This window comes from Cynocephalus volans, chromosome 7, assembly GCF_027409185.1.
Source record: "Cynocephalus volans isolate mCynVol1 chromosome 7, mCynVol1.pri, whole genome shotgun sequence".
NCBI lineage: Eukaryota > Metazoa > Chordata > Mammalia > Dermoptera > Cynocephalidae > Cynocephalus > Cynocephalus volans.
In genome coordinates, this window is record NC_084466.1 from 150,385,659 (window position 1) to 150,396,759 (window position 11,101).

The window sequence follows — 11,101 nt, forward strand, 5'->3', positions numbered from 1 at the left end:
GCAGCATGCATCTTCTGCATTTCTGTGTGGCCGACTGACAGTGTGGACTACTCACTGGCTCTTATCAAGGAATGTCTGCAGACACTGCTTACCCCAATATTTTATGTTACCATTTAACTTTGGAAGGGTACGATTTTCTCATTGTCAAAGTATGTCAATCTGGGTGCTTGAAGCTGCAGCTCAAACTGGATTAAACAATTTGGAAATCCATTGCTTATATAAGAGGAAGTCCAGAGAGAGGGTGGGGTTCGGGTGGGTTAATGTAATCAATCTCTTGATATAATCAAGACCCAGGTTCTTTCCATGACTCTGCTCTTCTGTCCAGGGCCAACTGCATCCTAAAGTTGGTTTTCCTCTTGGTCACAGGGTGGCTTCTAGCAGCAACCAGGACTATATACTCCCTTATTCACATCCAACAAGAGAAAGGAAGAGTTGCTTCTGGAAGCCTTTCAGAGGGAAAACAAAGAATATTCCCAGAAATTTTCAGCAAAACACTTCTCATGTCTCATTAACCAGAAGCAGATCATGTGCCAATTCCTGAACCAACCCCTGGTAAGGAGGAAAGGACCTCCCTGGGCCAATCAGGCCCACCCCTAGAGCCAAGGGTAAGGTTAACTTCTTCTGAGGTATGTGGACCATTTTGGAAGCAGTAAATAGCTGAATCAAGTCTGGTTTCTATTAGACAGGAGACAGGGGAAACATAGGGCTAGGCAGGCACCCAATAATGTTAACTAGCTCAAAGCTTGAATAGTCCACTTTTCTTTCTAGAGTGCAGTTTCAACAAAAATACACTTTGCAGTTTAATTCTTCAACTCCCACCTCTATGTCCCTCACCCCATAAGAAGCAGTGGGAGCCCTCAGCAACATGGAAAGAACGGGCAAATTGCTGGTGTTGTCCTGAGAGTTCTTGCTGGTCTTTTTCCTGCAGATCCTTCATGTGGCATGGGAAAGTACTCATCTGGACAAGGGCACTTGCAACATCTTGGCACCAAGTACATGGACTAGAGCAACAGTGCTCAGACTCCAGGCTGCAAAAGAATCTTGGGTGGAGGATTGGCCTTGTCCAAAATACACATCTCTGAGCCCCAGTCCTGGAGATTGTGACTCATTGCGTCTGCATGAGACTCAGGAATCTGTAGTGGACAAATCTGTCACGAGATTCCCATGCAGGTCTTCTCTGGGTCACACTGAGAAACAACAGCCGTGAGCCATATGTTGTCTTGGGCTCCCCAGAGGAAGACCCAGAGACAGGGATTTTTAGGGCAACAATGAATCAGAAAGGGTTCCTGGGAAATAGAGTTGGGAAGTGCGAGTGAGAGCAAGTTAAGGTGCACTGTCAGCAGACCAGCACAAGGGCTAGCCTTTGGCTCAGCTCCCCAGAGAGCTTCGGAAAATGCGAAGGGCAGAGTGGTCCCTGTCAGCAAAGAAGGGAGCTGGAATATTTACACTCCACCCCACCCTGTAGCCTTCAGTCACTGGGTAGAGGTTGACCCCAGGGTGCTGGCAGCTGAAAGTAGGAAACTTGCATCAGGAGCCATTGTCCACAGAAATGGTATAAGTGTCAGAGGAGGTATGGGCAGGACATCTACACCGTCTGCTCCACACATTGTAAGTATATTCAAGCACACTTTTAAAGGTGAATTTTATATGTGAATTATACCTCTATAAAGTGTTATTAAAATAAAGTTTATTCAAAGCACAGATCCTAGTGAACAGATACATTAAGGAACTCTAACTCTGTAGCCTGGACTGCACAGTAGACCATGAAACCATGTGATGTTCAAAGGATGCAGATCGTCTCTCCTAATACAAGAGGTGGGTTTGGTGTTCAACGCCAACCTCTGACTCCAGATAGAGTTGGACTAGGCCATTTGGATGTCCCACCCTCAGTTTTTTGGAGAAAATATAAAGGTATATCAAAGTATAGCGAATAACTTAACAAACACTCATATACTAGCACCTAGAACTTTCTAAATATTGATTCAGATCTTTGTTTTTAATCAAAGAAATAAAGCATTATGGATGATGTTAAAGTTCTCTTTCCCACTCTCATTCTATTTCCTTCTTCTCAGAGAAAGTACTATTATGAATTTGTTGGAATCATTTCAGCCCATTGTTTTGGATTCATATACATAGTTTTTAAAAAATCACCTTTTGAAGCCCACTTAACATTTGCATCTTGTTTCCTCAATGAGGCAATAAAGTCTTAGAGCCCTGGGAAAACAACAACATGCGCTGAAGGCTTATGATGTGCCAGGAGACATTCCTAAGAACTCTGCATACAATGGCCTTTTCAATCTTCCTAACGACCCTTTTATGCTCTACCTTTATTGCAGTTTTTCAGATGAGGAAACTGAGGCTCAGGTAGACCCAAAGTCATGTGTCTTGTCAGTGATTGAAGACACCCATGCTCACTCTCGCCTCTGTAGCCTGTCTCTCCTTCCATCATGCTTCCTGTCCCTTCTGCTGGAGCCCCTTCTTGCTGGCCTCAGGCAAGATAGTAAATGTGGGGTGCACTGTCACCCCTGCTCATCCCCCAGGCCTCTAACATCTCAGCATCCCAAGTCAGCTCTCCTTTCACAAGATGGTGAACAAACTAGAAAAGAAAATCTGAAGAGGATATTGGTTGCTTGAGAGTGTCCTTTTTAGACTCTACATCAAGGAACACACAGTGAGAATCATAAGCTAGGGGGACTGGGGACAGTGACAGGTCCTCCTGACACATGACTCCACACCAGGGAGGCTGTGACTATGCACATTCTGCTATCAAAAAGCATGAGGAACAAAATAAATCAGTTTTAGGTACACCCCATGGGTGTTTCATGGTTCCTCTGGGTATACTCCCCTTGTTGCAGCAAGTTCAATAAACCTAGCTTGGGTTTTGGCCATCACTGAGTTCTCCATGGACTCTCCTCCATAGTAAGAGGGACTTGAAAGGGGCTTCTTATAGGATTTGGCTTCTGCTAGATTGTTCTTAGGAGGGTTGAAGGAAGCAGGGTTTAGTGCTGGACTGTATACTGTCCCGAACTGGGATCCGTCTAGCAATCCAACATCTCAGCAAGCTTTGCCCAGGACGCGGGAGGAATGAAGGCAGGCAGGGGATGGCACTGTTGGGTTGGCAGTGACCTCTCAGAAGAAGGAATCCTTAGTCATTTCTGCTGCCGTTGCATGGCCTCACATAAAAGCCTCGCCCACATGGCCTTGTCTTTGTCCCATCAGAAACACTGTTTATGTTCTGTTAGGAACACGACAGTCTGATGACCAGAGGGCTTGATTTTCACTTCCTCAAGGCTCATGATGTGCCAGGAACTATCAGAAATACATCTAATCCCTACAACAACACTGTTAGGTAGATATTTTTTTCACAGTTCAGATTAATGAACTGAGATTCAAAGAGATGTGATTTTCTCAAGGTCACATAATGAGTGGTAGAGCAGAGCATGTCACCTGGGGCTGCACCATAAGGATGCTCACAGCAGAGGATAAGGCAGGTTGCATTAAGTCCTGCAAACTTCATGTATACTCCACCCTCGCCCTCCTGCCTCCCCCTTTCCTTCCCCCTCTTTTACTTAGCAATAGAAGTAACTAGATAGTCATATGTCCAGGCCATGCTAGTAGCCATTAAGAGGGACTGTCGTGATTTAGGAAGCAAAGCCTTTGTCTAAAAGATGCTTAAAAGTTATCTGAGGGAATAGGAAGCTGGTTGATGTAAATACAACTAGAAAAGGGTTTCAATTATGCAGAATTTTCTGAAAGCCAACTTGAATTCTGTGGGCCATGCTTGTAGTGTGCTGCAAGTGAGCATCGTGAGGTCAGTGGTTCCCTCCAGCCAAACTGGAAGAAAACAATGACATGCTAGACAGAGGGTGCTAGGTCACTACTGGGAGACTTGTAACAGCAGCAAAACTCTGCCATGTGCCCTGCCCCTCACCTCCTTCAGGTGTCTCATATTCCATTGTCATTCTGGGTTGTACAAGGATTAGTCAAGAAGCCACTGAATGATAAATATTTGAACAACCTTGTGTGTGCAGCACTTGCAGATTCTGGTTGAGGTTTCAGGGTGAAGATTATAGACATCCCCTTGGGAAGGAAGGCCCTTTTTAAGAACCAGAGATTGCATAGATAAAACACTAGAATAGGGCCCCACCTGTGTCTGCAGCTCAATAAATCTCCTGTGTGCTTCCTCTTCTCCCTTGAACAACAGGCTCTGCAGTCAGCTTTCACATTTTTAAAAGAAAACCCTCTTAGAGCAAGGCTACTTTTGAATATCTGTGTCCAGCCCTGGCAGGTATCTGGGACACAGGGCAATCCATGGGCATTGAACTGAGGTCCTCATTGGGCCTGCAGCCCAGTTCAACTTCTCCCTCTGCCTAATCCTGCTTCCCTCAGCTCCCTTACTCAGGTGTTGATCTCCAATAAATACTTAACTTACCCTGCTGAACTCCATCTCAGCATCTGCTGCAGGAAAAGCTAAGCTGCCACAGGTATCAAGGAAAGCTTCCTGGAGGAAATGTTCTTCAGGACAGTTCTGAAGGACTGATAGGAGCCATTAGGCAGACAAATGAAGGAAGGAGATATAGCCTGTGATGGTTTGTAGAAGTTTAATTCTGTTTCCATCTGGGGGTCCTTCTGTTCTGGGTCAAAGGCTGTTTCTTGCTAGCATATGGGAGAAAATATAGTTCAATCACACTGTTAATGCATAGTTAGATGGTGTCACAGGAGGATCAAGGGAGAGATATGTGGGTAGACCTCTGTGAGTGGACCCAGAATGTGAGAATGTTTGTGTCTCATGAGAATTCCCATCAAAAGGTCCCCACTGTGATAGAGGCTCTCAGTGATGGGGGCTGCACTGAGGGAGGAAAGATCCCCTCCAAGGTTGTCGGTCGATTGCCTTCCCCGGCCAGCCCAGATCTTGCTCATGAAGCAGAGGCTATGCATGGTCTCTATGACATGGACTTCCTCTCTCTGAAGATGACTTTGGCAATGCCATGGCTGACTGCACAACTCAATAGCAGCAGCAACCAAACCTAAAAACCAAGTAGGGTTTAATAACCTGGCAGTAGGTTGATGACACCAGACTCTTTCCATCATGGAAGGGCAGAGATTTTTCCCTCAGTGGGATAGGCCCTCTTTTCAGGATTTGTATCTGCTCTTGCTGCCCTCACTGTTTCCAGCACCATCCTCCATGACTTACCAGAGGCATCAGGTAGCCCGCACAGCATTACTTCCATGCAGGAACTTCCTTCCTGGTGAGAGAAGTGCCCATGGGACACACTGATCTTAGAAGGCCCATTACCCCATCCACAACCCTGGGTTTTGAGAAATTAGAGAAATTGGAGCTGGGTGTAGTGTTAGGTTGAACCAAATGAAAATAATGATATTCAACCATTTTTTCATCTATAAAAATGGCATTTTCACATGATTCAACCTAATAATTTGTGGGATTTTGGTGAATCTCTCCTAGAAAAGCAGACTTGTGTCATGAGAGGTAATAAAACTGTCAGGCAGGAGTGATTATTTAGACATATGAATATAAGAAGAAGCATCCATAGGGATCCAAAGGAACAGACCATCATAGATATTTCCCATTTTTTACTGTCTGGAGTCCAAACATGCTTTCTATGTTGTGGGAATGCCCAGTTCATAACCAAGAACAGTCAAGCAGATCCTTCTGTCTAGGACTTTGAACCTTGAAGGATTGAGGCAGTCAGAGATTTTTTTTTTCCATGGTGGCTGTTATAGACTAAAGAGGACGGTGGTGTTGGGGTAGGTCTTGCAGCAGGAAGGGGGATGTCCAGGGCTGGCGGCAGCAGCAGCTGCGGAACAGGGAAGTCCTGAGCAGATTCCCGGTGCAATCCCGCTCGGTTCTGCTACACCTCATTTCCTTCCTGTTCACTACTAGTTTTCCATTCTTCCCATTGAGGGCACTAGTTTCCAAACACTCTTACAATAAATCCCTTTTCTGGTTAATTTAAAACCATAGTAGGTTCTGTTGTTTGCAAATTGAGACATTAACAAATACACTATCTTTAGTCACAGGTTTCACAATAATGGTATTGATCAGTTTGTTGACAGTAAATTAATTCACCTGTAAAATAATCCAGGCTAGCAGTTGGCAGTGAGGTGGAAGATGCACATGTATTTCTTTGATTCAAACTACTTTGTGACTTGTCTTTTCAGATTCAAAAATAATTATTGTGGCATCAATTTGTATTTTTGGGAAAAAATCATCCATTTTATTTAGCCCTTCAAATGCATACTATACAAGTATGTATGTTGCTACAAACTTTTTAAAAATGTGTCCATTGCTATAACTCCTTCACGTTTCTAATACTATTCGAGTTTTACTTCAGGTTTTTTGTTTTTTAAGATTTGCCAGAGGGTAATCCATTTATTGCTGCTGTTTTCAAAAGAATGCTTTGATTTATTAATTATACTCTCATTCTACACTCAGTTTCTCTTTTGCTTTAATTATATCCCTCTATTTGGCAGGAGGAATTTATGTTTCTTTTCTAACACCCTAAATAAAATTCTTAATTTGGTCATTTTTCTCTTTCTTTTCTTTTGTAGCAATAAAAGCATTTAAGTAAATTAATCTGGTTCTGTTCAACAAACACATATTGAGTGTCTACCATGTGACAGGCACAGGGCTAGAGAGGAGTGCATACAATAAATAAGACATGAATATGTGACCCCAAGAAGTCTGGAGAAGGCAACAGACATATAAAAAGATACTTTCAAAATCATACAAGTGTAATAGTTATCTTTAGATAGATTAGTAGTTATTTTTCTTTTTTATATGTCTTTGTACCTTACTAAAATTTCAATGATACATTTTTGTTAATTCACCAATATTTTATTCGTGAATTCTTGCTAATTATATAATCACAAGAACACAGAAAATATATTTTTTTTAAAGAAAGAATATGACTGCACTAAAATGTAGTGGTATTTAGCCTTCAATGTTGACATTCTGGAAAGATTTTCCAGAAAATCTGTGTTTTAATGGAGGAAGAGTCCATCAAAGAAAGACAAAACTGTGTTCCAAGCTAAGGAAGCAACGAGAACAAAGGCCCAGCAACCAAGAACACAGGCACCATCCTGGCTGAGTGTGAGGAGCTCCACGAGGCTTGCCTCTGTCTCTATCCAGCAAGTCACTGACGGGCGCGTGGACTACAGCTGGGCCTGCAGCACTAGACCTAACAGGTGCTTCATGAACCAGTGACACTGAATGAGGATGAGTGGGATGGAGGGCAGGAGAAGGGCAGTGGTCAGGGGAGAACACCATTTCCCAGGACAGTCTTGATCAAGAGGCCATTGGGAGCCTCTGTGGTTTTCAGAGATAAAAGAAGTTTTCACTGCATTTAGCGCTGTCTGTTTTAGAGTAGATACTGTTCAGGGGTGAACAATCTCCCCACAGTTTAAAAATTGATGTTGCATTACTATCACTGCTTTGAATCACTAAAGTTCCTGTTAAGGCATCTACAACCTTCTGTTATAGATTAATGAGCCCTAATGCAAATTCTGCAATACCAATATAACTCTGACACGAACATATTACCATGTAAAGACTGTTCTTATGGGCTAAATAAAGAAGAGAACTAACCAATGGATTCCTCAATCATAGGTACCATAAATGTCTTCGATAATGGCTGCTCTAGTGGCCTGTTTTGTTCTGGTTCTCAGTAGTAACTCACATTCTCTACTTCCAGAGCCCCCAGAGGGCACTCAGCGAGGAGGCAGGACCGGAAATGAGAACGTTTTAAAACACTGACATTTTACCAGATAGCAATTTAAGGCAGGAACTAAAACATTTCATATGTATATATATTTTTTGTACTTTTGATTCATATTTGTACTTTTATACACACACACACATATATATAATATGCATATACACATATATAAAATATGAAATATTATATGTATAACATATATAATCACAAATATAAATTTTCACTTACTGTACTGCTTCTCAATAAATGGCATTGTTATTCAGCTCACCAAGTTTTATAGGTTGTCTCTTTCTACAATTATGCAAGAATCCTAGGGGTTTTCTCTTTAAAAAATGTAAGTGAAATTTAAGCCTGATTCCTACAGGGAATAATTTTTATAACCACTACATTCTGCCATGAGGAAGATTAATTACTGTTTTCCTTCTCTAGTTTTTATTGAAACCCTCCATGCAAATGAAGCAAATGTGAGAAACTTGGCACATAGCAAAGTCAGGTATGACTTTCCTAATTAATGTGGCTGAAAATCCCTGGGCATTATAATTGACCCTCAAAAGAGCATCCTTCAAAGGTAGGAGCCAGACTCATAGTAATTGGCTTGTTTCGCAGCCACCCAGCTAGGTCTGTCTTGGGACAGATAATGGTCTCGTGGCTGCTTGGACCAGCCTCCCAGGTGCTGAGCTGAGAGACTATAGCCAGGGACCAGACTCCCTGCAGGGCACACCATGTGTGAGTGTAGATTCTGTGTGCGATAGCTCCTACTGCACTGTGCCCCCAGGGGAGTGAGAACACGTCAGAGATAGAAGCAGGATTAGAGGAAAGGAAGGATGAAGCCTTCAGGGCCTGGCACCCGGTTCAGCTCCAGATTTGAAATCACTGGGACTTCAAGAGTTCCTTTTCTTTAGCTTCTATGACTGACACCTGGCCTATAGCCAGATGTGTTATCACAAATACAGAATACTGTGTGGTCAAATGGTAGTCTAGCATTCAAGCAATAAAAGACATACTGAATTAAAAGTCAGTGGACATTCTTCCATTAAACATGTTAAATTTCTGTATTTCAAAAAAAATTCACAAAATAAAGGGTAGATAACAATTTAGAAAAATATTTAACATAAGATTACTGAGTGGAAAGAGGAGAGTAAACACAATTCTTTATAGTATGACCTCAATTTCATAAAAATAATACATATATGCACTTTTTAAAGTAAGACATATAGTCACTTAAAAGAAGCCATTCTTTTTTTTTTTTTATTTTTATTTTTAATTTTTATTTTGTCGAAATACATTGTGGCTGATTATTGCTCCCCATCACCAAAACCTCCCTCCCTCCCTTCTCCCTCCCCCCCTCCCCCCCAACAATGTCCTTTCTGTTTGCTTGTCGTATCAACTTCAAATAATTGTGGTTGTTATATCTTCCCCCCCCCCAGTATTGTGTGTGTGTGTGTGTGTGTGTGTGTGTGTGTGTGTGTGTGTGTGTGTGAATTTATATATTAATTTTTAGCTCCCACCAATAAGTGAGAACATGTGGTATTTCTCTTTCTGTGCCTGACTTGTTTCACTTAATATAATTCTCTCAAGGTCCATCCATGTTGTTGCAAATGGCAGTATTTCATTCGTTTTTATAGCTGAGTAGTATTCCATTGTGTAGATGTACCACATTTTCCGTATCCACTCATCTGATGATGGGCATTTGGGCTGGTTCCAACTCTTGGCTATTGTAAAGAGTGCTGCGATAAACATTGGGGAACAGGTATACCTTCGACTTGATGATTTCCATTCCTCTGGGTATATTCCCAACAGTGGGATAGCTGGGTCGTATGGTAGATCCATTTGCAATTGTTTAAGGAACCTCCATACCATTTTCCATAGAGGCTGCACCATTTTGCAGTCCCATCAACAATGTATGAGAGTTCCTTTTTCTCCGCAGCCTCGCCAGCATTTATCGTTCATAGTCTTTTGGATTTTAGCCATCCTAACTGGGGTGAAATGGTATCTCAATGTGGTTTTGATTTGCATTTCCCGGATGCTGAGTGATGTTGAGCATTTTTTCATATGTCTGTTGGCCATTTGTATATCTTCCTTAGAGAAATGCCTACTTAGCTCTTTTGCCCATTTTTTAATTGGGTTGCTTGTTTTCTTCTTGTAAAGTTGTTTGAGTTCCTTATATATTCTGGATATTAATCCTTTGTCAGATGTATATTTTGCAAATATTTTCTCCCACTCTGTTGGTTGTCTTTTAACTCTTTTAATTGTTTCTTTTGCTGTGCAGAAGCTTTTTAGTTTGATATAATCCCATTTGTTTATTTTTCCTTTGGTTGCCCGTGCTTTTGGGGTCGTATTCATGAAGTCTGTGCCCAGTCCTATTTCCTGAAGTGTTTCTCCTATGTTTTCTTTAAGAAGCTTTATTGTTTCAGGGTGTATATTTAAATCCTTAATCCATTTTGAGTTGATTTTAGTATATGGTGAGAGGTATGGATCTAGTTTCATTCTCCTGCATATGGATATCCAGTTATCCCAGCACCATTTGCTGAAGAGGCAGTCCCTTCCCCAGTGAATAGGCTTGGTGCCTTTGTCAAAGATCAGATGGCAGTAAGTGTGTGGGTTGATTTCTGGATTCTCTATTCTATTCCATTGGTCAGTGTGTCTGTTTTTATGCCAGTACCATACTGTTTTGGTTATTATAGCTTTGTAGTATAGCTTAAAGTCAGGTAGTGTTATGCCTCCAGCTTTATTTTTTTTGCTCAGCATTGCTTTGGCTATGCGTGGTCTTTTATTGTTCCATATAAATGTCTGAATAGTTTTTTCCATTTCTGAGAAAAATGTCTTTGGAATTTTGATGGGGATTGCATTGAATTTGTATATCACTTTGGGTAGTATGGACATTTTCACTATGTTGATTCTTCCAATCCAAGAGCATGGGATATCTTTCCATCTTCTTGTATCCTCTCTAATTTCTCTCAGCAGTGGTTTGTAGTTCTCGTTATAGAGATTTTTCACCTCCTTGGTTAACTCAATTCCTAAGTATTTTAATTTTTTGGTGGCTATTGTAAATGGGCAGGCTTTCTTGATTTCTCTTTCTGCATGTTCACTATTGGAGAAAAGAAATGCTACTGATTTTTGTGTGTTGATTTTGTATCCTGCTACTGTGCTGAAATCATTTATCAATTCCAGCAGTTTTTTTGTAGAGGTTTTAGGCTGTTCGATATATAGGATCATGTCATCTGCAAACAGGGACAGTTTGACTTCATCTTTTCCAATCTGGATGCCCTTTATTTCCTTCTCTTCTCTGATTGCTCTGGCTAGTACTTCCAACACTATGTTGAATAGGAGTGGTGAGAGTGGGCATCCTTGTCTAGTTCCTGTTC